Source organism: Bufo gargarizans, chromosome 2, assembly GCF_014858855.1.
Source record: "Bufo gargarizans isolate SCDJY-AF-19 chromosome 2, ASM1485885v1, whole genome shotgun sequence".
Lineage (NCBI taxonomy): Eukaryota > Metazoa > Chordata > Amphibia > Anura > Bufonidae > Bufo > Bufo gargarizans.
Genome location: NC_058081.1, coordinates 52,768,225 through 52,791,883, shown reverse-complemented (window position 1 = coordinate 52,791,883; position 23,659 = coordinate 52,768,225).

The window sequence follows — 23,659 nt, the reverse complement described above, 5'->3', positions numbered from 1 at the left end:
GGCACTACGTTTTCCTGCTCTTCAGGGGGTGTCGCTAACTTGTACACAGTGATGGCGCAGTATTTTTTTTTTCAAACAAGAGCTCCGGCGGCCATCTTAAGAGCATATAAACAGTCTATTCACTGACAGCAAGCAGTTTTAGTGACACACAAATGTTGGATTTTCTCACTTTTAACAGCGGGATTTTTATGCTGGGGACTAGTATAGCACCTCCATATAATTTCCAAGCAGTTTAAACAGTTCTGTAGCCCAAAACAGCGCACAATAAGCAAAAGTCTCTCAATCAAATAAAGGAACTTATTCACATGCGACAGTCTCTCAAATATGGCGCAAGGGTTAATATCCTGTTCGGGGACGCCAAGAAAAAATATGCAGCCAGCCAGTAGCGCAAGGGCAACACGTGAGGTGCACGGTGGACCGATGAGGGGCCAAATTATAACACACAATTCATCAGTTTACTCACGGTTAGCAGATAGCCTCTCTGGGCTGGGAGCACAGTGTTGAGGTGGACAGCACGAAATCCTCCGGGGCACGCTCTGTGGTAGGGAAGCATCAGCCAAGATGGTGGTTGAGGTTCCTTTGATGTTTGGGGTGCTTAGGGTGCTTGTTGCGGCTAAGTCCCTGGATGGTTCCTGTTCGTGACGTCGAGAAAAGATATGCAGCCAGCCAGTAGCGCAAGGGCAACATGTGAGGTTCACGGTGGACCGATGAGGGGCCAAATGATAACACGCAGTTCATCAGTTTACTCACGGTTAGCAGATAGCCTCCCTGGGCTGCAGCACAGTGTTGAGGTGGACAGCACGTAATCCTCTGGGGCACGCTCTGTGGTAGGGAAGCATCAGCCAAGATAGTGGTTGAGGTTTAGTAACTTGGACACTCAAGTTACTGGCTTCCACTCCACCAAGGCCGGGTACCTTGGTGGCACGTCTCAGGTGCACCACAGAAAACCACGGTATGCATCTCCTTAATAGGTTTCCTGCACCATTCTGGGAGATACATAACGTCCTTCATATATGAGGCCTGTCACTGCCCCACACCCTTTACCACAGTCTATAATAATATGATCATGGTGACAGTAATGTTGGGTCGTTGCCAAAAATGTTTATGGTTGCCAAAATTTGCTCCACACTCCAGGCAAAACCAGAGGCTCCTTGGCCTCAATGTTTTAAGAATACTTAGGTTCCTGGACCTTGGGCAACTTATATTTTGTGTTATGGCTAGTCAGTGACTAATCTCTGTGCTTGGGTCAAGTACCACCCAAGCAACACAGTTTTATCCTGAGAAGTGTTCCTTTAGCATTACATACAGATGTAGCAAGCTCCACCATCAGTGGGTTAACACGTTATCCCGACAGTTTAACTCAATACCAATTTTAAGTGTACCTGAGCTTTCTAAAAAAAAAAAAAGTTGCATAATGGCTGTGCTTTTTTGTACAATCATAACTCTAAATGAACAGTTATGTTTGGGCTTCCCTAAAGACTCTTTTAGCCATATTAATGTCTGTTTCAGCTGCACAGTAAGATGCATTTCTCTCAGAAGCAGGGGGTGTATCCCTTCTGTCTGTACTGTATGCAATGACATCGCTTTCCTTACTTTATACTGTTTTCCTCTATGGAGCTCAAAAAGCTGATAAGGATGGATTAATCACACTTACAGAAAGGCAGGATACTCCTGTGATGTTCAGAAGCAGTTCTTTTACCAGCTCAGCTACCTCTGACACATCTCCAATTCCTCTCAGCCATTTTCTGAGTCTCTGCTACCAGGGACAGATCTTACCTGACGACAGGCAGTGGACTGCAAGTTAGGTAGAAGTGAGACCCCCTAGTGGCCATGACTATACAGTTTTTTTCAGGTCGATGTAGGCATATTTTTTTAATGAAATTATTTCGAAATTTGCTCATTACACCATTCTATATTACATGAAGTGACATGGTGTGATAGTACAGTGACTAAGCTTTAGAAGCTTTACACATTTCTAAGCCAGCTCGATAGCTTGTGTGTTAATGTGCCAGGAATTACTTTAACACCTGCTAGATCTGTTTATAGGACCAGTGAAGTAAGGAGCTGCCAAGATCCAACCGCAGTCAGTTCTGTAAATCCAGAATTAGCGCAGAATATCTGCAGGGAAGATCTGACTGTCTGATAAGCCGTGATAAAGGATCAGATGGTAAAGAAGCACAATATGATTTCTGCTTCAGGCTGGCAATGCCAAGTATCTGCTGGCAAAGAGTCTATTAGCTGTGGCGCGATGTTATGTAGCGGTATTTTATCCAGAATGTGGACCCTCTAGGGTCATGAATTAAACAGCGTGAACAAATCAGATCCTTGTCGCCATGTATTTGTGAGTAGAAGAATGTAAATTGTCTCTCTGGCCGGCTAGACTGCCGGCCTAGGCATTGGAACATATTACACGTATATTATACTGGACACAAGCCGCCATAAACGTTTCTCCAGGACTTATTTGCACTGTGTAATGTAAATGATGATGTCCAGTCAGTGGCGAAACCGGGATTGTGTCTATGAGCCGCCCTTGTTTAGATAGAAGACGAGGGCACAAAGCGAAAGACCTCGCTAAACCTCTATATCCAGTGAGTAACTCCTCTATGTTCTCAGGGTTCACAGCTAACAAGCTTAAAGGGGTTCTGTACTTTGTTTAAACTGATGATCTATGCTCTGGATAGATCATCAGCTTCTGATCGACGGGGTCCGACACCCGGGACCCCCACCGCTGGCCCAGTGACGTCACGACTAGTAGCAACTTGCGTGTCATCTAATGTATTTATGCCTGCTTTTGTACTATTTAGAAGCCGATATATCGGCTGCCTATATATTCTTAAGAGATTTATATATGTCTAATCAGTAGGATAAGGGGACAACTGCCAGTAATCACAACTGGTTAATAATCTCTAGATTATAGATTAAATGATGTGCACTCATGGGGCTGCCCAGCGATAGACACAGCGCATTAATCTTATGTATACCTCTCTGGAGTTATATGCAAATATTCCACAAGATCCTCTGCCTTTTTAGTGGATCCTCTATATAATATACCGGTACAATAGTGCAAATGTGTTTTACATTGGGCAAAACCGCCAGGAATGCAACTATGACACTGAGAGGCACCACAGTCTATACCCCACTTATTGATACTAGCATACTATTCTTTATTGACTATAATCGCTAATAAATCTGACTTACTCACAGATGACAATAAGCTATCTATTGTTTTTATACTATATCCTTTGTACATAATAATTTTTTCTATAATGTTCTCTACAATTTTTTGTTATGTTTAATTGCACATGAGGATATCTATATTTGTGGTCCTGGCTACGGTGAGAGACCGTGGCTGAGGACAGGGGGGGGGGAAGGGATGACAGGCTGTCTGCTACAGATGGCTGGGGTGTGCGGGAAGCCATGGCCGGGTGCGAGCTAAATGAGGGGCATGCCTGATGGTGAGAAAGGTGAAGAAAGGGGAAGGGTGGGAGGGGTGAGAGCGCGGCGTCCATGATGGGAGCGTGAGGTGGCACTAAATAGGCCTCCTCCGCCCCTCCCACAAACGCAGGCTGAGCTTCAGCCTTACTACTTGTGGTCCTGGCTACGGTGAGAGACCGTGGCTGAGGACAGGGGGGGGGGAAGGGATGACAGGCTGTCTGCTACAGATGGCTGGGGTGTGCGGGAAGCCATGGCCGGGTGCGAGCTAAATGAGGGGCAAAAGTCAACGGGTAGGAAATGTGAGGGTAGAACTCATAGGGCTAAGTTGGTGAAAGCCTTGGCGATCTCGGCTCGTGGATTAGGGATGTAATGCGTGAAGCAGGAGGATTGCCATCTGCCCATTTCCTGGATGACGTGTGCTGGGACCCCGTGACTTGATGCTGCGGAAGCCGCGCCTATGCGGAACGAATGCCCTGAGATGGCCTTGGCATCGAACCCCAGCCCGGAAGCTAAAGTTCTGATGTGATGGATGAACTGTGAAGTTGACAGACCTTTGGAGTTGAAGGGAAAGAGAGGGCTGCCTGGCGCGGAAACTGTTGAGATAGCGAGAAGCTTGTTGAACACGGCCACCGGGCACCATTCATTGAAGGTCTGGAAGTAGACAATTTTGACTGGAGGTCCTACTTGGGAAGTTTTGGTGGAAGGGAGAGAAAGGGTGCAATGGGTCTGCTGCCAGACCAGCTGGTCTGAAGTGAGGCTTGCGTGTCCCAGAGAGCTGGTGAATTCCCCGGGCTGTAAGAACCCGTAGAAACTGAGATACATGGCAGCTTTGATCACTATGCTTTTGTATGGCCCGAAAGGATCGTTGTCTAGGGAGGTGGAAAAAGCCCTGAACATTGTCCCGGTGACTGGTTTCCTGCGGGACTCCGGCTTGTTGCTGCTCTTTTGGAACCCTCTAAGGGTGGATTTGATGGCCTGGGAAGAAAATATGGACTGGCTGCCTGGGAAATCTAAAGTGAGGAAATATTGTACCCCTGCCAGGTACAATTTGATGGTGCTGAAAGATAGGTGAAGGTCTGTGTGACAATAAGCCAGGAATGCCATGAGATGAGTTGTTTGATCCAGATGTCCTTGTGGGTGTCTGAGGGAGAATTGTGAGAAGGTTTCCCACCCGGTCTTGTAGTTCCTGGCTGTATTGAGGGATAGGGAGTTATGGATGAGTGACTTGGCAGTTCTGACATGCTTGCTCAATCCATCATCGGTGTCTCGATGGCGGGTGGAGGAACCCCCGATGGACCGGCGTCTGGCATCACCTGCCAAAGTGTCCTTTCGGATATTATCGGGAACAAAATGTGATGGGGAAATGGTGAAGGAGCTGGGGGCCTGGCTTGGGGTTGGGGCATGAATGGCGGACGGGCCTGGAGTCGGAGAGGTGGGAGTGCTTGAACTTGATGGCCTGGTTTCCACCACTAGCAACCTGGTCTGCATGTCGGACACCGAACTGGTGAGAGTGTTGATAGCGGAATGAAGCTGGGCCAGCGCTGTCTGGACCGTGGACAGAGACACCTGCTCTTCAGCCGCTGAGATAGGCCCTGCCGTCAGTAGCCTGTACAACTCAGCTTTGCGGGCTGAGGCAGGATAGCGGATGTCTCTCCTGGTTAATTCGGCCATGAGTTTCGGGATGGTCCATTGCCTGCATGAAAGAGTGCTTCCGTGGGCTGAGCCGGGCGATTCCGGAATGGAGCGAGTCTCGGCGATATCCGATGCGTGAGACATCGTGCTGTGAACAGGAAAAATGGAAGGTAAGGGTGATAGAGCCACCTGACACCAGCGAGTGAATCGGTGAAACCCTCTGAATGACACCGAAGAGTGACCGAATCCGTTACCAGGAAGAGGTTAAGAGGCCCAACCTACCTGATGAGCTGGCCTAGACTACCTGAAGGAAAAAGACCTGCGGATGCTAGCCTGATCCTAAGGAATGAAGTAGTGAAATCAAACTTACCTGGACTTGGCTGATGCAATCGTAAACGAAAACGACCTGGATGAAAAAAGGTGACCTGGGATTGGTACCTTGAGGAATTCGCCTAGCGAACTTCGAACCGAACAGACCTCCGGGGTGACCCTAGAAACATGGGGTGAGGTTTGAGAGCAGAAGAAGGTAGGACCTGACGTGAATCAGGGAGCGAAAGCTGAGTCAAGCTTGACCGTGCCTGACACCTGTGAGGTGCCCCTGAATGACCTGACGCCTTGCAGGCGGCCGGAACCCGTGGGCTAGCTGCGTGGCTAGAGGCGAAGCTCGTGAGGCGCATCGAGGCACCTGGATTAGGACGGGGCGAGTGAGTAGCGCATGAGACGTGGGAACCTGTCCCTGATGCGTGTCAGGGCGGTGGATGAACCTGATGCATGTCCGGGAAAACTCACGTGGACTGCTGCGTGGCAGACCACAACTGAAGCCTGATATGTGTTAGGGAAAGAAAACGAGACGGAAAGGGCAACTGCTGCGTGGCAGATGATTACGTGAAAGAAACATTTAAATTGACGTAAATCTGCTGCGTGGCAGACAAGCATGAATGAATCTTAAGGAAAAGACGAAATTGACATGAGTCTGCTGCGTGGCAGACAATAGCGTGGACAGACAATTGTATGAAGGAACCTAAGGAACATTGACATGAATCTGCCGCGTGGCAGACAACAGCGTGGCTGAACCCAAGGAAAATTTGACCTAAATCTGCTGCGTGGCAGACAATAGCGTGGATGAACCTAAGGAACAGACAAAATTGACATGAATCTGCTGCGTGGCAGACAATAGCGTGGATGAATCTAAGGAACAGACAAAATTGACATGAATCCGCTGCGTGGCAGACAATAGCGTGGATGAATCTAAGGAACAGACAAAATTGACATGAATCCGCTGCGTGGCAGACAATGCGTAGATGAACCTAAGGAAAATTGACATGAATCTGCTGCGTGGCAGACAACAGCGTGGATGAAACTTTAAGGAAAGAAAAATTGACCTGAATCTGCTGCGTGGCAGACAATAGCGTAGATGAACCTAATGAAAAATTGACATGAATCTGCTGCGTGGCAGACAATGGCGTGAGCGAACCTGAGGAAAATTGACATGAATCTGCTGTGTGGCAGACGATAGCGTGGATGAAACTTAAGGAAGGAAAAATTGACATGAATCTGCTGCGTGGCAGACAATAGCGTGAGCGAACCTGAGGAAATTGACATGAATCTGCTGCGTGGCAGACAATAGCGTAGATGAACCTAAGGAAAATTGACATGAATCTGCTGCGTGGCAGACAATAGCGTGAGCGAACCTGAGGAAAATTGACATGAATCTGCTGCGTGGCAGACGATAGCGTGGATGAAACTTAAGGAAGGAAAAATTTACATGAATCTGCTGCGTGGCAGACAATAGCGTGAGCGAACCTGAGGAAATTGACATGAATCTGCTGCGTGGCAGACAATAGCGTGAGCGAACCTGAGGAAATTGACATGAATCTGCTGCGTGGCAGACAATAGCGTGAGCAAACCTGAGGAAAATTGACATGAATCTGCTGCGTGGCAGACAATAGCGTGAGCGAACCTGAGAAAATTGACATGAATCTGCTACGTGGCAGACAATAGCGTGAGCGAACCTGAGAAAATTGACATGAATCTGCTGCGTGGCAGACAATAGCGTGAGCGAACCTGAGGAAATTGACATGAATCTGCTGCGTGGCAGACAATAGCGTGGATGAAACTTAAGGAAGGAAAAATTGACATGAATCTGCTGCGTGGTAGACAATAGCATGAGCGAACCTGAGAAAATTGACATGAATCTGCTACGTGGCAGACAATAGCGTGAGCGAACCTGAGAAAATTGACATGAATCTGCTGCGTGGCAGACGATAGCGTGAGCGAACCTGAGGAATTTGACATGAGTCTGCTGCGTGGCAGACCATAGCGTGGATGAAACTTAAGGAAGGAAAAATTGACATGAATCTGCTGCGTGGCAGACAATAGCGTGAGCGAACCTGAGAAAATTGACATGAATCTGCTACGTGGCAGACAATAGCGTGAGTGAACCTGAGGAAAAAAGACATGAATCTGCTGCGTGGCAGACCATAGTGTGAGCGAACCTGAGGAAATTGACCTGAATCTGCTGCGTGGCAGACAATAGCGTGAGCGAACCTGAGAAAATTGACATGAATCTGCTACGTGGCAGACAATAGCGTGAGTGAACCTGAGGAAAAAAGACATGAATCTGCTGCGTGGCAGACCATAGCGTGAGCGAACCTGAGGAAATTGACCTGAATCTGCTGCGTGGCAGACAATAGCGTGGACGAAACTTAAGGAAGGAAAAATTGACATGAATCTGCTGCGTGGCAGACAATAGCGTGAGTGAACCTGAGGAAAAATGACATGAATCTGTTGCATGGCAGACCATGGCGTGGATGAAACTTAAGGAAGAAAAACATTGACATGACTCTGCTGTGGCAGATAATGGCGTGGAATGAAATATACCACGTATGTGTGTACCTGAAAAAAGAGTTTTTTTTTTTTTGTTTTTTTTTTTAATTGATTGGGGCCTGGCTCCGGCATGTGTGGGACTTTGGTGAAGTATCTGATGCATGGCTGTGGGCGGCGTGCATGGGCTTCCACTGTTTGGAAACCTTGTTTTGGTTGTTGCTGGAGCCCCAGCCAGCTCATTGCCCAGGTATGTACTGTTTTTGCTGAGGCCTCAGCTGTCGGGTTTGCAAGCTGAGCAACCAATGTATGTCTTTTAAGCACCCTGGTGAAGCCAGGATGCTATTTCATGGGATGCCAGGTGAAGGGGTTAATGGGGGGGGGGGGGGTTGCTGCGCCAGGGACCCAGCGTCAGTGCTGCCTGGAGACCAGCCGGTGCGGGAGGTGGGGCCAGGTTGCGAACATGCAAAGTAAGTGGGAGCGCTGGGGACTCGGCTTCAATGCTGCCTGGCGATCAGCGGGAGGTGGGGCCAGGAAGCGACATGCGGGTATGTGGGAGCGCGGCGCCGAGGCTCCCAGGACAGGGAGCAGCTCGAGGCGCCGCTTGGCTTACCGGGGGAGCGCGGTTCCAGAGGAAGGAATACTTTGAGCGAAGGCTGGAAGGGGCAGCAGCGTAGGTGAGTGGCAGCGTCGGCACTGTAACCTCGATGCGCAGAGACGTCACGTGAGAGCGCGGCGTCCATGATGGGAGCGTGAGGTGGCACTAAATAGGCCTCCTCCGCCCCTCCCACAAACGCAGGCTGAGCTTCAGCCTTACTACATGTATACTAGAAAAACTTCTCCTAAAACATTGTTTTTCATGTAGCGAAGGTACCAACGCATATATGATATAACTCATACAAATATGTATTATTCTTATAGATTTAGACCACTGAGGAAGGCCGTGAAAGGCCGAAACGTCTGGTCGTTTTTCTTCTCATTACTGTGAAATATAGCACCGGAACCTTAACCATGTGAAAAAAATGTGAAAAGAAAAAATGTGAAATGAAAACTTAATAGCAACAAGAAAAACTGTGTGCTGCAACTTCCTTACTATTATATGCGACTGAATAAGTCCTTGCAGGCACCAGTGAACCATACAGGTGTGCGGTACTCCAAAACTCAACATGACTAGTAGCAACTGGCCTTGGCGCGGCTAAGCTCTGTTCACTTGAGGCCAGTTGATACTAGTCGTGACCTCACTGGGCCAGCGGTAAACAGTGAGAAGGCCGCGGCGCTCAAACAGCTGATCGGAGGGGGTCCCGGGTGTCGGACCCCGCCGATCAGAAGCTGATTATCTATCCAGAGGATAGATCATCAGTTTAAACAAAGTGCAGAATCCCTTTAAGCATGGTTTGCTCAGAGTGTCCCTTCAAAGAGGCTGTCCAGTGGGGGGGGAAAAGTGGGGTTAAAAAAATAATAAAAGAAGGATCCCTCGATACTCTCGTTCCAAGTTTACCTGTTCCTTCCTTATCTTTGCTACCTGTTCTGGTCGCCACAGTCACAGCAAGAAAAGGCCACTCAGCCAGTCCCTTCGTATCTCCGCCGGACCACCGCTGTACAATTAATGGAGATATCCACAGTGACTGGACATTACAGAAACCATCGACTGGGTGAGCTGAATTTCTGGGGGCACTAAATAGGGACATTTTGTACTGGCACACATAAGGGGGCAAGTTTTTGTTCTGGCATACATTACGGGGGGCACTATGGGGATATTGGCTCTCTGGGGGCACTAAGATGGGACATTTTTTGTGCTGGCACACACTAAGAGGGTATTTTTTGTGCTAGCACACATTTATAAGGGGGTATTTTTGTATGGGCACACATTTTAAGGGAGTATTTTTTTGTGCTGGCACACAGTATAAGAGAGTATTTTTTGTACTGGTGCTCATTATGCAGGGGTATTTTTTGTACTGGCGCACATTATAATTATCAAGGGATATTTTTTGTATTTGCACACATTATAAAGGGGTATTTTTAGTATAAGGCCTCTTTCACACTACCGTATGGCTATTTCAGTGTTTTGTGGTCCGTTTTTCACAGATCCGTTGTTCCTTTTTTTTTGTTTCCGTTGTGTTTCCGTTTCTGTTCCGTTTTTCCGTTCCGTTTATCCGTATGGCATATACAGTATACAGTAATTACATAGAAAAAATTGGGCTGGGCATAACATTTTCTATAGATGGTTCCGCAAAAACGGAACGAATAAGTAAACAGAATGCATACGGAGTACATTCTGTTTTTTTTGCGGAACCATTGAAATGAATGGTTCCGTATACGGACCGTACACGGAACGCAAAAAACGGCCCGCAAAACGGAAAAAAAAAACGGTAGTGTGAAAGAGGCCTAAGGGGGTATTTTTTTTTGTACTGGTGCGCATTATAAGGGGGTATTTTTTGTACTAGACCACAGTATAAGGGGGTATTATTTGTACTGGCACACATTATAAAGGTGTATTTTAAGTATGATTTTTTTTTGTACTAGCGCACATTATAATGGGGTATTTTTTGTGTTGGTGCACAGTATAAGGGGGTATTTTTTGAACTGGTGCACATCATAAAGAGATATTTTTGGCACTTACACACATTATAAAGGGGTATTTTCAGTATAAGGAGATTTTTTTTGTATTGGTACACAGTATAAGGGAATTTTTTGTACTGGCATACAGTATAAGGTGGTCTTTTTTGTACTGGTGCACATAATGGGGTATTTGTGAGTATCCCTGTACAATTGATGGAGATATCCACGGAGACTGGACATTACAGAATCCATCGACTGAGTAAAAAAAACACGAATGGATTTTTATGTAAATACCCTCAAATTAAAGCTGACAGTCTGCAGTTAGAGCACATCTTGTTCGTTTCATTTCAAATCCATTGTGGTGGTATATAGAGCCAAAAATGTTAGAATTGTGTCTATGTCCCAATATTTATGGACCTGACTGTACATGTGGTATGTTTTTATCTTTCATAGTTGTACTTCGCCTGTTCTCTCTGACCTATCAAGTACTGCTCTGTGGGGTGGGTGGTTCTTATATCTGTTCATTTTTGAGACCCCAGTCTCTTTTTGAATTTTTCATTGATTTTAATGTTGTCCAAGAAAATTCTACATATTTCTACGGTGTGCATGGAACCCTTATTGTTTTCAATTTTTTTCATTATAGATAGAACCTGTGTACCTACCACAGTGGTGGTGCCCATCCTTGTCCTAATTTCTTTCTGGCTTCTTGCAGCATGCTGCAGCTCTGGAAATTTTTTCTATAGGGGAAAACTCCATGAAGAAGTCATTATGAGCAAACACACTGGCCCGTAGGTATCTCACTTAGATTGTCTAAAAAGTGCCGTAACTTGCCCAACAAAGAGGATGGGGGCTTAGTAGATACTGGGGAGGGCTTTATGAGAAATGGGTGTGGCCTAATATGCACCATTTTGCACCAAAATTCAACCACAATTCTGGGGTAAAAATGTCTCTCAAAGTAAGACAACCAATAGTTGGTATACAGTCAGTCCCTGTACCACAGTCATCATCCATTCTGAGACCCGATGATAAATCTGGTGCTGGTCCAAGCTTACACTGTCTATAGTAAATCGGCCTCACACCACAAAAAATGCAGGTGGCAAAAGAAAAAGAACAGTAAAACTGATCAGTGTGAATGACAGGGTACCAGCTGATTGTAAGCATACAGGGCATACTGACTGGGGCAATGCCAACTGTATTGCCTGTGTGAGATTGAGAAACCGTTCTTAACGTTTGTATCGACTAAGTTAACAAGACTGTTATTTTTCTGTTTGGCCACAAGAGGCCGCTGTTTCTCCACACAGCTAATATACTGCTGGATTTCAATATTCATGAGAGGTGGGGCTGGAGAAGAAGCAGGAAGCCACGTTCTTCTGGGTAGAAGTAAGAGGAGGTCTCCATCTTGGAAGCACACAGAGAGACACAGAGAGGAGTGAATCGATCTACATCCAAGAGGGAGAGCCCTCTTTTGCTACTGGAACTGCAGTCAAGGGAGGCAGATCTCGTCCAACACCTGGATCCTGTACTGAAGGAGGATTTCTGCTGCAGATATCGCTGGTGGAACTGAGGAGTGAAGTAGCAACGCCATTGTGCCGCACATGTGTGGAAAGGACATGGTTCAGTTTACAGTCATCAGCTGAGATAAAGCAAACCCGGGTGGGTAAGACAGACCGTGCACACAGCTTGTTTTAGTATTGGCGCCTGGAACAGGCTGTGCTTGAGCCTGTAGCTAGTTATTTAGTTAGGGTTACTGTGTAAGGCTGGTCATCAGGATTGTGGACTATTCGCCATAAGGATTTACTAATTATAAGTCATTGTCCTCACCGGAGATCACAAACCAACTTCACCGTAAATTTAATCCGGTTCAGTGTTGATTGGGAGTAATACCAGCATATGCCACAGAACCAGTTGTAAGGAAGGGTTAAGGAATTTATAGTTCAGTAGGATTGTAAGCTTTTGTGCTAACCCGTACCTCGCATTCCACACAATTGTTTCCACCTTTAGGGTAATAACAGTGGTATTTCTGCCCACCATAGGCAAAATTATAGTAATTGTGTTCCCCAGCAAACGTCAGGGGGCGCCGTGCTGTGCAGCACAAGGGTCTCGGCCCCGGTTGAGTGTATGTAAAAAAAAATTCTGCTCTTTGCATGTGGGGTTATGTTTGATATCACTCTTCAGTAAGGTAAAGTTTGTTTTGCAAGAGCTGGTTCCTAACTTCGCTGTATCCTGGGGAGACCACACCGGTACACGGCGTACAACTTGGCATAATCGACATGATACAGCGACCATTATGGATGGGAACGTGGTGGGAGACCTTCCCCCGGTGCCAATGGCACCGGATCAGAGCCAACTCATGGTGCGCCAGTGCATGGCCAGCTTGCCCCCAACGTCATGCCCACCCCGGTAGGGTACATCCCCGTGGGGGCGCTGTTGCGTCATCTTCCAAAATTTCCAGAACCAAATCAGACAGCTCACGATCCTCTTGTTACGCTGCGCAGGAAAGGGCAATCCCCATATCAAAATTCAAAGGACAATCCCAGCAGGCGTATTTGTTTCCAATCTATAGTATGCTTTATTTCATGATCAAAATAACAAAATCACAGGACGCGTTTCGGCCTGCAGTTGAGGAAGGCTGGACGCGTCCTGTGATTTTGTTATATTGTTCATGAAATAAAGCATACTATAGATTGGAAACAAGTACACCTGCTGGGATTATCCTTTGAATCATCCAAAATATGACGGTAAAAATATGACGTTGCAGGACTCGACTTAAAGGGTGTGGAGCGCAGTTAGAATGTGTAACCTGACCCCCTAGAGAAAATATTCTCCCTGATGGAGAGAGCACAGGGGGGGGGGGGGGGCATGCTAAAGTAGTGCAACTGCGGAGTTACTTCTTCAACCAGCCACAGCGAGAGGGCGAGACTCTGATGCAGTACTCCAATGCCCTACAGGAGACGCTCAATGAAATACAGCGGCGGGACAAAGAGGCCATGGGAGCCTTCCGGGAGGTGGACCGGCTACTAAGAGATCAGTTCATAGTGGGGCTCTCCAACAAGTTCTTACAGGACAACCTGCAAGAGATGACCTGCACTGCGGCCGACATGACATTCTACAGTGTCTACCTAGCTGCTGTGGAGAGAGAGGAAGAGCACATGCCTGTGGTGGCGAGAGTAGTGAGTAGCACTCGTGCTACAAGGGACCAGTCGGGGTCAGAAGAATCTGAGTTCCTGAAGGATGTGGTACAGGCCCTGCGGACAGAATTAAGAGGACTTTGGCTACAAGTGTCCCAGATTAAGGCGGAAACATCCCAGCATCCTGCGCCACTCCACCCAGGAAGACTCAGGTGCAGGGGCACATCAAAAGAGGGCCCCTCTGTTGGGCTTGTCGATAGTACGGCCATATGGTCAGAGAGTGCCCCGAATGTATGGCATCCGAGCCGATGTTAAACTTCCAACCGCCACAGTAGCTGGGCGTCCTGGGGTGATATACCAGAAGATAAGCCCTATGATTGAGGAACACGACCTGTATGCCAGCAGCCCCGTTATGGAAGCCTAGTTGGAAGGCCAGAAGGTACGCTGCCTAGTTGATACAGGGTTGGAGTGCACCCTTATGCCTCTGCAGTTTTTTGAAAGACACTTCAGACATATGATGGAGCCAGAAGACGGGAGCATCATCAGGCTGACAACCACCAATAACAGAGAGATGGACATCCAAGGGATAGTCTGGATGTGGGTCCGACTGTTTGGACAAGACGTCCGCAAGAAGGGGATCGTGCTGGTGGACCATCTGTCCCAGAAAGGAATGGATGTGACCCTAAGTATGAATGTACTGACAGACCTAGACCATCAACCATCATACTTACCTGCTGCCAGCGCGCCGTTCACTTCCTGGATTCTGGCTGGGGGCGGGCTTCATCTTGATTGACGTCTTCTCCCGGCCGGGCCGCGCACTGGACTGAATGCGGCTCTGTACTATTCTGGCCAGGAAGAAGTCACCATGGTACATGTGCGGCGGTGTGCGCTTTCAGGACAGCGAGCGGCCCGGCCATGCTGATATGGCGTTATTTGCTTATTTTCATTGAGGTACTCCAAGATAGCACTTCTTAGAAAACTTTCAAACAGTTTACCCATGACAGATGTTAAACTCACCGGCCTATAGTTTCCGGGCTCTGTTTTTGGACCCTTTTTCAATATTGGTACCACATTTGCTATGCACCAATCCTTTGGAACACTGCCGGTCAGTATAGAGTACTTAAATATTAGAAATAAGGGTCTGGCTATGACATTACTTAATTCCCTTAGGATACTAGGGTGTATGCCATCTGGTCCTGACAATTTGTCTATTTTAATCTTTTTAAGATGCTGCTGTACTTCTTCCTGGGTCAGACAGGACACTTTTAATGGGGAATTTACTTTTACATTCTGCATTTCATCTGACAGTTTATTTTCTTCAGTGAATACAGTGGAGAAAAAAAAATATTTAATAGCTTTGCTTTCTCCTCCTTGCTCTCTGCAACTCCCCCCTTATTGCTCTGTAGAGTGCCGACACCTTCAGATTTATGCTTTTTACCATTTATATAATTGAAGAACATTTTAGGGTTAGTTTTTCTCTCTTTGGCAATTAATCTCTCGGTCTCTAGTTTGGTTACTTTTATTTGTTTTTTACATATTCAGTTTTTTTCCTTATAGTTTTTCAGTGCTTCCTCGCTACCCTCCTGTTTTAGTGACTTAAATGCTTTCTTTTTGTCATATATTGCTTTCTTTACAGTTCTAGTTATCCACATTGGCTTTTTCTTGTTCCTTAACCTTTTATTCCCATAAGGCATGTACCTCTCACAATTAGGATGCTGTTAAAAATATCCCATTTTGTGGCTGTATTTTTAGTTTTGAGGACTTTGTCCCAGTTAGGTAGGCCTATGGCCTCTCTTAGTTGGCTAAATTTAGCTTTTTTGAAGTTTGGCATTTATGTTCCTCCCTGTAGAAACGTTCTTTTGAATGATAATTGGAAGGTTATTACTTTATGGTCACTATTCCCAGGAGTCCCCCAACCTGCACATCTGTTGTTCTGTCAGGTCTATTGGTTAATACTAAGTGGCCGTCCCTCTAGTCGGGTCCTGAAAATTGTCTTTGGTTATTGCCAAGAACCTGCTTCCTTTATGAGATATACAAGTTTCAGTTTTCCATTCTATATCTGGGTAGTTGAAGTCCCCCATAATAACCACCTCATTATGATTTTCCGCCTCGTCTATCTCGTTTAGTAGTAGATTTTCTGTGGACTCCGGTATATTAGGTGGTTTATAATAAACTCCTATTAGTAATTTATTATTGTTTTTGCCTCCATGTATCTCTACCCACAGTGACTCCACATGTTCATGTCCCCCATTTATATCTTCTCGGACTGTGAGCTGAAGCTCCTGTACTTCTTGGGGCGTAGGGCGTTTTACAGCGCGTTCGTACGCGCTGTAAAACGCTCAGGTGAGAACCATGCCCATAGGGAATCATTGGCTCTTGCCTGTTGAGCGTTTTACCGCGCTTAGGAACGCGCTGTAGAACGCTCAGGTGTGAACCCAGCCTTAGGGTCCTCTCACACGTCCGTAGTATATTGCAGATCCGCAATACACCGGGCCGGCACCCCTATAGAAATGCCTATTCTTGTCCGCTATTGCGGACAAGAATAGGACATGTTGTATGTTTTTCGTGAGCCGTGGACCAGACGTACGGAGCCGCTGACCGGAAATGCAGATGCGGACAGCACAACGGATGTGGAGCCATTCTTCGGAAGTGTGAATGGACCCTTAGACAGGACTTTACATAAAGGCAGACCCCTCCTCCTCTCCGGTTTTGACGATCCTTTCTAAACAGACTGTAACCCTGTACATTAACTGCCCAGTCATAGTTATCATCCAGCCATGTCTCAGTTATTCCCACTATGTCATAGTTCTCCTCACACATCACTAATTCCAGTTCCCCAGTTTTATTAGTCAGGCCTCTGGCATTAGTATACATACATTTGAGAGGTTTATGTATATTTTTTACCCTACACCTTTCCTTCTGAACTGTTCTAGTCCCTCCTTCCATTCCTCCCCCAGTCTCACTACCTTGCCCCCGGTCTCTATCTGCACTATCTTCCCATTCTATAACATAATTTCCCTCCCCCCCCAGTCCCTAGTTTAAAACCCTCCTCCAACCTTCTAGCCATCTTCTCCCCCAACACAGCTGCCCCTTCCCCATTGAGGTACAGCCCGTCCCTACAATAGAGCCTGTAGCCGATAGAGAAGTCGGCCCAGTTCTCCAGGAACCCAAACCCCTCCTTCCTACACCAGTTCTTGAGCCACTTGTTAACCGCCCTAATCTCCCGCTGCCTTTCTTATGTGGCTCGTGGTATCGGTAGTATTTCGGAAAACACTACCTTTGAGGTCATTTGCCTAAGCTTTTGATCTAAATCCCTAAAATCATTTTTAAGGACTCTCCACCTACCTCTAAATTTGTCATTAGTTCCGATATGGACCATGACCGCTGGATCTTCTCCAGCCCCTCCCAGTAATCTGTCAACCAGATCTGCGATGTGTTGAACTCGAGCGCCAGGAAGACAATACACTGTTCGACGATCCTGGTCCCCTGCTTACCGGAGCTGACATTCCCCTGACTGGTAGAGGAAGGGTCCGGCTGCAGCAGTGCTCTCCCTGAACTGACATCCCCCTCATCTGCCAAACGTGCAAACTTGTTGGGGTGTGACAGATCAGGGCCAGCCTCCCTGGCACTCTTTCCTCTCCCACAGTTTTCTAACTGTTACCCAGCTAGCTACCTCACTTTCCTGAGCCTTCTCGCTACCACCCTCCCCCTCAACTCCCCCATAGAGTGCTTGCTCGGTGAGCAGCAAATTATTTTCCAAATTGTCAATGCCTCTCAGTGTTTTCGGCAGCTTTTTTCAAAAAGGCCTGAGAATTAGAATGTTACTTCTTTCAAGCGTATTTCAGCTTAATTCCCCATTCAAGTCTATGTGAAGGGCTAAAAGCGGTATTTTGCACAATATTGTTGGCATTTTTAGCCTGCTAATCTGCCACAGGTTTTGCTCACACTGATTTTACCCATGTGGACACAGCTTCAAGCTTTCTGACGTGACCTCTGAAGTACATACCCCTGAAGGTCATTGAGCTTTCGATTGACTTCAGTACAGGTAACGAGTTCAGTGCCTGAAGGGCTATTGAGCTTATTACTTACCCAGGTGCACCGCGGCTAAGGCCTCATCCACACAATTGTATTTTTGGTCCGCATCTGATATACATTTTTTGATGAAGAGCATATATAGCGCATGACTACCAGAGGACACATACAGCATATATAGTAGATGACTACCAGAAGGTATATATAGCACATATAGAGCATGTTGACCAGAAGGTATTGTAACATTGTCTTTGGTAAAGTACTGGAGGGGGTTTATATCTCGCTCATATTGTTCATATGGATGAGATAAAAAGAATCCAGAAGGCTGTATGGTTTCAGCAAAGTATAGTTTTCTGGAGCTAGTTTATTCAGACTTTTCTTAGATTTTTTTGAAATGGTGGGTAGGATTGGTAGAGGGGCCTACCATTCCACCCCACTCCAGTACAGCTATTCCCCCAAGTCTGAGGTATTTTCAGGTGCAGTCACTGGGATAATTACTGGGAAATAGAGGCCTCAGACTGTCAGTCTGGGTCACAGCCTTGAAGCTTGTAGACCTGTCTCCTCTGAAAGCCTGATCTCTCTGTGACTTGTACCTGGCTTAGGTAAATAAAGTGCTTGGGATTCACCCGAGTGATTGGGTTGTCCAATATTCTGCTGGATGCTAAATAAACTGAAGTGGGCTTTTTAAACTGCCGAGTCAAGTGAAGTCTGTCCCCACCAGCCCTGTTCACGCATGAATATCCATACACTATATACAGTACACGACTACCAGAGGGCATATACAGCACGTGACAACTAAAGGGTATATACATCATATACGGCACATGACGACCAGAGGGCATATAAAGCATATGTGTAATGCCCTGGAGTAGGGATTCTTTGAAGCCTGGACATTTGCCCCTGATTCCTCCATGCAAAGTCATCAACTCCTCACTTTAAAGGGTTAACTTTCACGGACTTATACTGTGTAATACTGTGTAACTTCATTTTATATGTATGTTGTCATATATCCTGCTTATTTGCACTGCATTTGCGTGGCACTGTGGAAAATATTAATTAATACTGAGAGGCTTTTGGGACTTTCTAGCTAATAATGAGAAATGTGTAATTTTCCATAGCTACAAGGTCAAAGAAGAGCATGTTTTGGAAGGAAAAAGCCAGACTTGTTTACCACCAAAACCAGACAGACTGACCTTTTGGTTGTCTGAAAAAACTAGTGTGTCATTGCCATTAAGTATCATTGAAACTCTAATGTATGTCTATGAGAGATGCAAGTTGTGACATTGTATTTGTTTGTGCTGAGTTTCTCCACTCCACCCCTTCCACTAGATACGGTGGCCAGACGTCCGGTTTTAGGCTGGACAGTCCGGTTTTCTGGCTCCTTGTCTTCTGTCTGGCGCAGGGCCTGGATGTACACAGGGATGTCCACCCTTGCAGTAGCTCACGCTCAGAGAGCAGCACTGTGCTGTCGGAGCATGAGCTGCAGCAACTGACTGAGTCTCTCACTCCCAGTCAGTCACTAGAGCCGCAGACTTGGCTTCCTGTGGCTGACTGAGGGGAAGAGAAGCACCCCGGCTGCCCCCAACTCACCTTCCCTTCAGAAACTTCTTCCCTCTCCTCCCCCCATTTTTTTCCCTGCCTGTGATGGTTGTGTGGCTTCACGGGAATGGGGGCATGGCTTCACTGAGCCGGGGCATGGCAAATGCATATGGGGGCATGGCCTGTGAGGTACCAGAAACTGTATGTAAGGAGAGCAGTCAGAGCCCCTGTGTTCTGCAGTTAACGATCAGTGCTTAGAAGAGGAGACTCTGCTACACTATTGAGTGACCATAAGAAGATGCTGAAATGGGGAGACTGAGCCACAGATCCCAATTTACCAATTCTGTGACCAAGGAGCCAGTCGGACTACTGAGCCACAGACCGTGGGAGAAATAGAGTGACAGCAAGCTCAGGCCTTTTCTCAGCATCAAACCCTTCTACTGCCAAGGAGGAGACTTGAGAAGCCAGCTCAGTGTCTTGCCTGTATTGTTTTGCACTTGAGTTCCTCCAGTAAAGAAGAACACTGGTTAACTGCAGACCCTGACTCTCTGGACTTATTTTCTAATGAGGTGCACCACGCCTTACCATCCCTTCCGGAGAGCAGCAACAAGTGGTGTCCGGGGGACCCAGCATAGTATGACAGAGGGTGTATGCAGCACATGTCTGGCGGACGTACAACGTGGACAGGGGTCCCTTTAAGATGTTATGAGTGTTTTTGTCATGATGCCAGTTGCATTTCAGCAACGAGGGACGAAGTCACGCTAAGTAAATGGTGTTGGTGGTACCCAGGCGTAGGAATGCCAGAGTGGTGTAAGGGTAGCCTACAGTGTCCCTTTAAGTGTGGCAGTGCACGTGTCATGGTGCTCCTACCTGGATATCCTGGAACCCCAGGCATTGTAATCCGCAGCAGAGCAAATAGGGTAGTGAATGAAAGGGATGATGAAATGAATGGAGTCCAAACTTGTATTGAAGTTGATAACCGCTTTACTTGAATAAACTTTTAACAGAAAACAATCTTCCAACTTTATCTTGGTTACCAGCAGGCTTTGGCATAAATTCTGGCAGGCAAACACAGTCGGCTCTGCTACATATATACTCTCTTTGGCTCTGCTGTGCTATGAGAATTAAATATAAACTTTTCTTTTCTGCTGAACGTAACTTTCTGTAGTCTGACTCAGTCTTTATCTGTATCTTTATCTTTGTCTTTATCCAGGGATCCTTGTCTGCTGACTTCTGATGCTTTCAGCTGTTCTCTCTTGTCCCAGGAGAGCATACAGGACTGCTGGCTGGCTCACAGCCTTCCCCTAGGAGGGGGGTACTCTAGACTCACTTCTGCAGGGCTCGTCCAGCAGGGACAAGGGCCTGCTGCCTTCCCGTTACAGGGGCTACTCTGAACTGCTCCTCTCTAAAACTCCTCCCTCTCTAGAGAGGGCTAGGATGGACTGAAGGGTTCCACTCTAGGCTAGGTAGCTCTGCCAGGCTTGCTGCCCCCTGCTGATGAACCAGGCACATTATATGTTAACAGTCACTGTGGCGAAAGCCACTTCACCACAGTGTTTTGGAGGGGGCTGTTTTCCCGCCTCCTGCCCCTGGATTGCGGGCCCTCTCATCAGCCAGGCCTCCTTTGTTCACAAAGGACTTGTACTAACTTGAACCCCTGGTCTAATTCGTGCCATTTTGGGATGTTAAATGTCTATGTGTATTGAAAAGGGTGGGACATTGTATACGTTGAGTAGTGAGGTCTGTTGCATTGTCTCTCTGTGTGTATTAGCGATGTACTTTGTCCTGAGAGATAATTTAATTACTTCTCGGTTGTCTTCAGGACAGAGGATATTGTGTATTGTGTATGGCAGAGGGGAGGATTTTGTGTGGGAGTGTCTGAGTGTATTGTACGTGGTTTTTGGCGGTTTTTACAAAACCCTGTGGGTGGTAACCTTGTTGGAAAATGTGTATAAATCAATGCTTGTGTGTCCAAATAAAGAGTTCCTGTTTTTACCCTTTACCAAGTTGAGGCTGGTGTTTGGGTAACTGATCAACACTGGGGGATTGCTATACGCTGAAGATTTGCTATACTCCTCTGGCTATAACTACTAGATCTTGTAAGAGCTGTTCCTGCTCTCTGGATGTAGGAGAGGTTCACCCACTGGAGCCTGGAGCCTTGTCGTAGGTCCAGGGTGGGTAGAAGACGGTTAGACCTCAACCAAGCTTCGGCGGTTCATGGGCTCTGCAGTGCGTACGGTGTCAAGTGGAGTGCTTGGAGTCCTCGGAAAGCACTAGGAGCATCTATCGATGGAGGTACCCGGTCGGGGTGCCAGGAGATCCGTTACATTGGTGGCAGCAGTGGGATGGCGTCCTAGTGAGAGGAGAAGCAGCTCGGAGACACCGTTCGTGGATTTTACAATTTGAGGGCAACACATGTCCTAGTACAGCGCCCCTGGCTACAGCAATATGGATGCCGTTGGTTCCTGCACAGCATTCCATGAGGAAGATCACCCGGATTACAGGGATGCCGAGCGGAAAGGTGTATGGCACCAGGCCCTGGAGGCCGTGCAGCGTCTGAGGGGTGAGAGTCTTTCCAGTGAGGAGCAGAGATTACGAATGTGATTGGCGCTGCGACTACCTCTACTGGGAGAGCAACCATTGACGGAGTGGGTGTCAGAGCTTGAGACACTAGTATGGCAGGAAACCTGGCTGGATGACGCTTACCAAGCACTATGGTGGGACACAGTACGACAGTCTCCACGGATGGAGGAGTACGCCAAGCCCGAGGGTGAGGAATATAATGGCCCTGGTTTATTGTGGGAGTCTTTTGAAGACATTGACTTTGGGAGCACAGAAGAGTCTAGATTTTGGGACATTACTGACTACAGGGGGGACTTGCATAATTGGCCTACAACTAGTGGGGTGAGGGCAGGTCTGACCTTTCTGGTCCAAAGGGAGTGGGAACTGGAGAAAGATTATCAACAGTTGCTTCACTCCATTCAAGCCCAGCGCAAGATACAAGACAGTTGGATACCAGGCCCAGACCTGCAGCCCTACCCCTGGCAATTCACAGCTGAGGTATCCCCTACTTCCTCACCAACTGTGGAGGTAGGGGACTTCATAGACTGGTACTTGGATGAACCCCAGTCGGCAGGTGGTGATGGGACCGTAGTCACTCCACCGGCCCAACAGGGTGGCTGGGCAGGCGGCCTAGATCCCCAACTGCCACTGGGAGTACAGGGAGAGGAGATTGTCGGTCCCTCATCTCTGCAACAACCAGAATCACTGGTAGTGGAGACAGTCGGTCTCACTACCCAGTGGCAGTATACTCTACAGGGAGAGGAGACAGTTGGTCCTGCTCCCCAGCGGCAGTGTACTTTGAAGGGAGAGGAGACAACCGATCTCTCTCCCCAACCACAGGGGGACAGCACCCCTAACTCCAATGATGCAGATGGGACCGCCGTCTCTGCACCAGGCCTACCGGGATGCTGGACGGCCGGTACAGAGTCCCCACCAACCCCGCAGGAAGGCCAGGAGGAGGAGGTAAGCGATCCCTCCTCTCCCCAGCTGATCCGCAACAAGGTCCTGGGGGTAGGATTTTCTGACCCTATCCCAGCGGAAGAGCTGGCATCTGGGCAGAGCGCAGTTGCCCTCTGCCCTCCCCTATCCTCTTCTCCAGAGCCAGACTTCCCACAGGCTACCCCAGCAGAAGAGCTGGCATCTGGGCAGAGCGCAGTTGACCTCTGCCCTAACTTTACCTTTGTCATCAGGCAGGACTATACCCCGGTTGCTCCAGCGGAAGAGCTGGCAACGGGGCAGAGCACAGTTGACCTCTGCCCTCCTTTGTCCCCTTGTCCCAGACTTGTCTATCTGCAGGTCCCCCCAGCTGAAGCGCTGGCACCAGGGCAGAGTACCGCCGGTCTCTGCTCACTCAGCGACCCACAAAGCCAAGAGACCAGTGCCCATCACAGCCATGGTGAAGCCATGGGACCGAAACAAGCTGCAAAATTGCCCGGGTGCAGTAACCAAGGTTTGGTGGGAGACTGCACTGCGGATTGTATATTACGGTGGTGGGGCTGCCTTATTGATTGAAATTTACTGTGGGTGGGTGACTCGACTAACTCAGGCATTGACCGACAGAAGGTCAGCTACCTAGTTAGTTTCCCCCCCGAATGGGAAGATATGTGGCAAAAGCCACTTCGCCACGGTGTTTTGGAGGGGGCTGTTTGCCCGCCTCCTGCCCCTGGATTACAGGCCCTCTCATCAGCCAGGCCTCCTTTGTTCACAAAGGACTTGTACTAACTTGAACCCCTGGTCTAATTCGTGCCATTTTGGTATGTTAAATGTCTATGTGTATTGAAAAGGGTGGGATATTGTATACGTTGAGTAGTGAGGTCTGTTCCATTGTCTCTCTGTGTGTATTGGCGATGTCCTTTGTCCTAAGAGATAATTGAATTACGTCTTGGTTGTCTCCAGGACAGAAGAAATTGTGTATTCGCCTGCCTGTGATGATTACATCAACCCAGTGT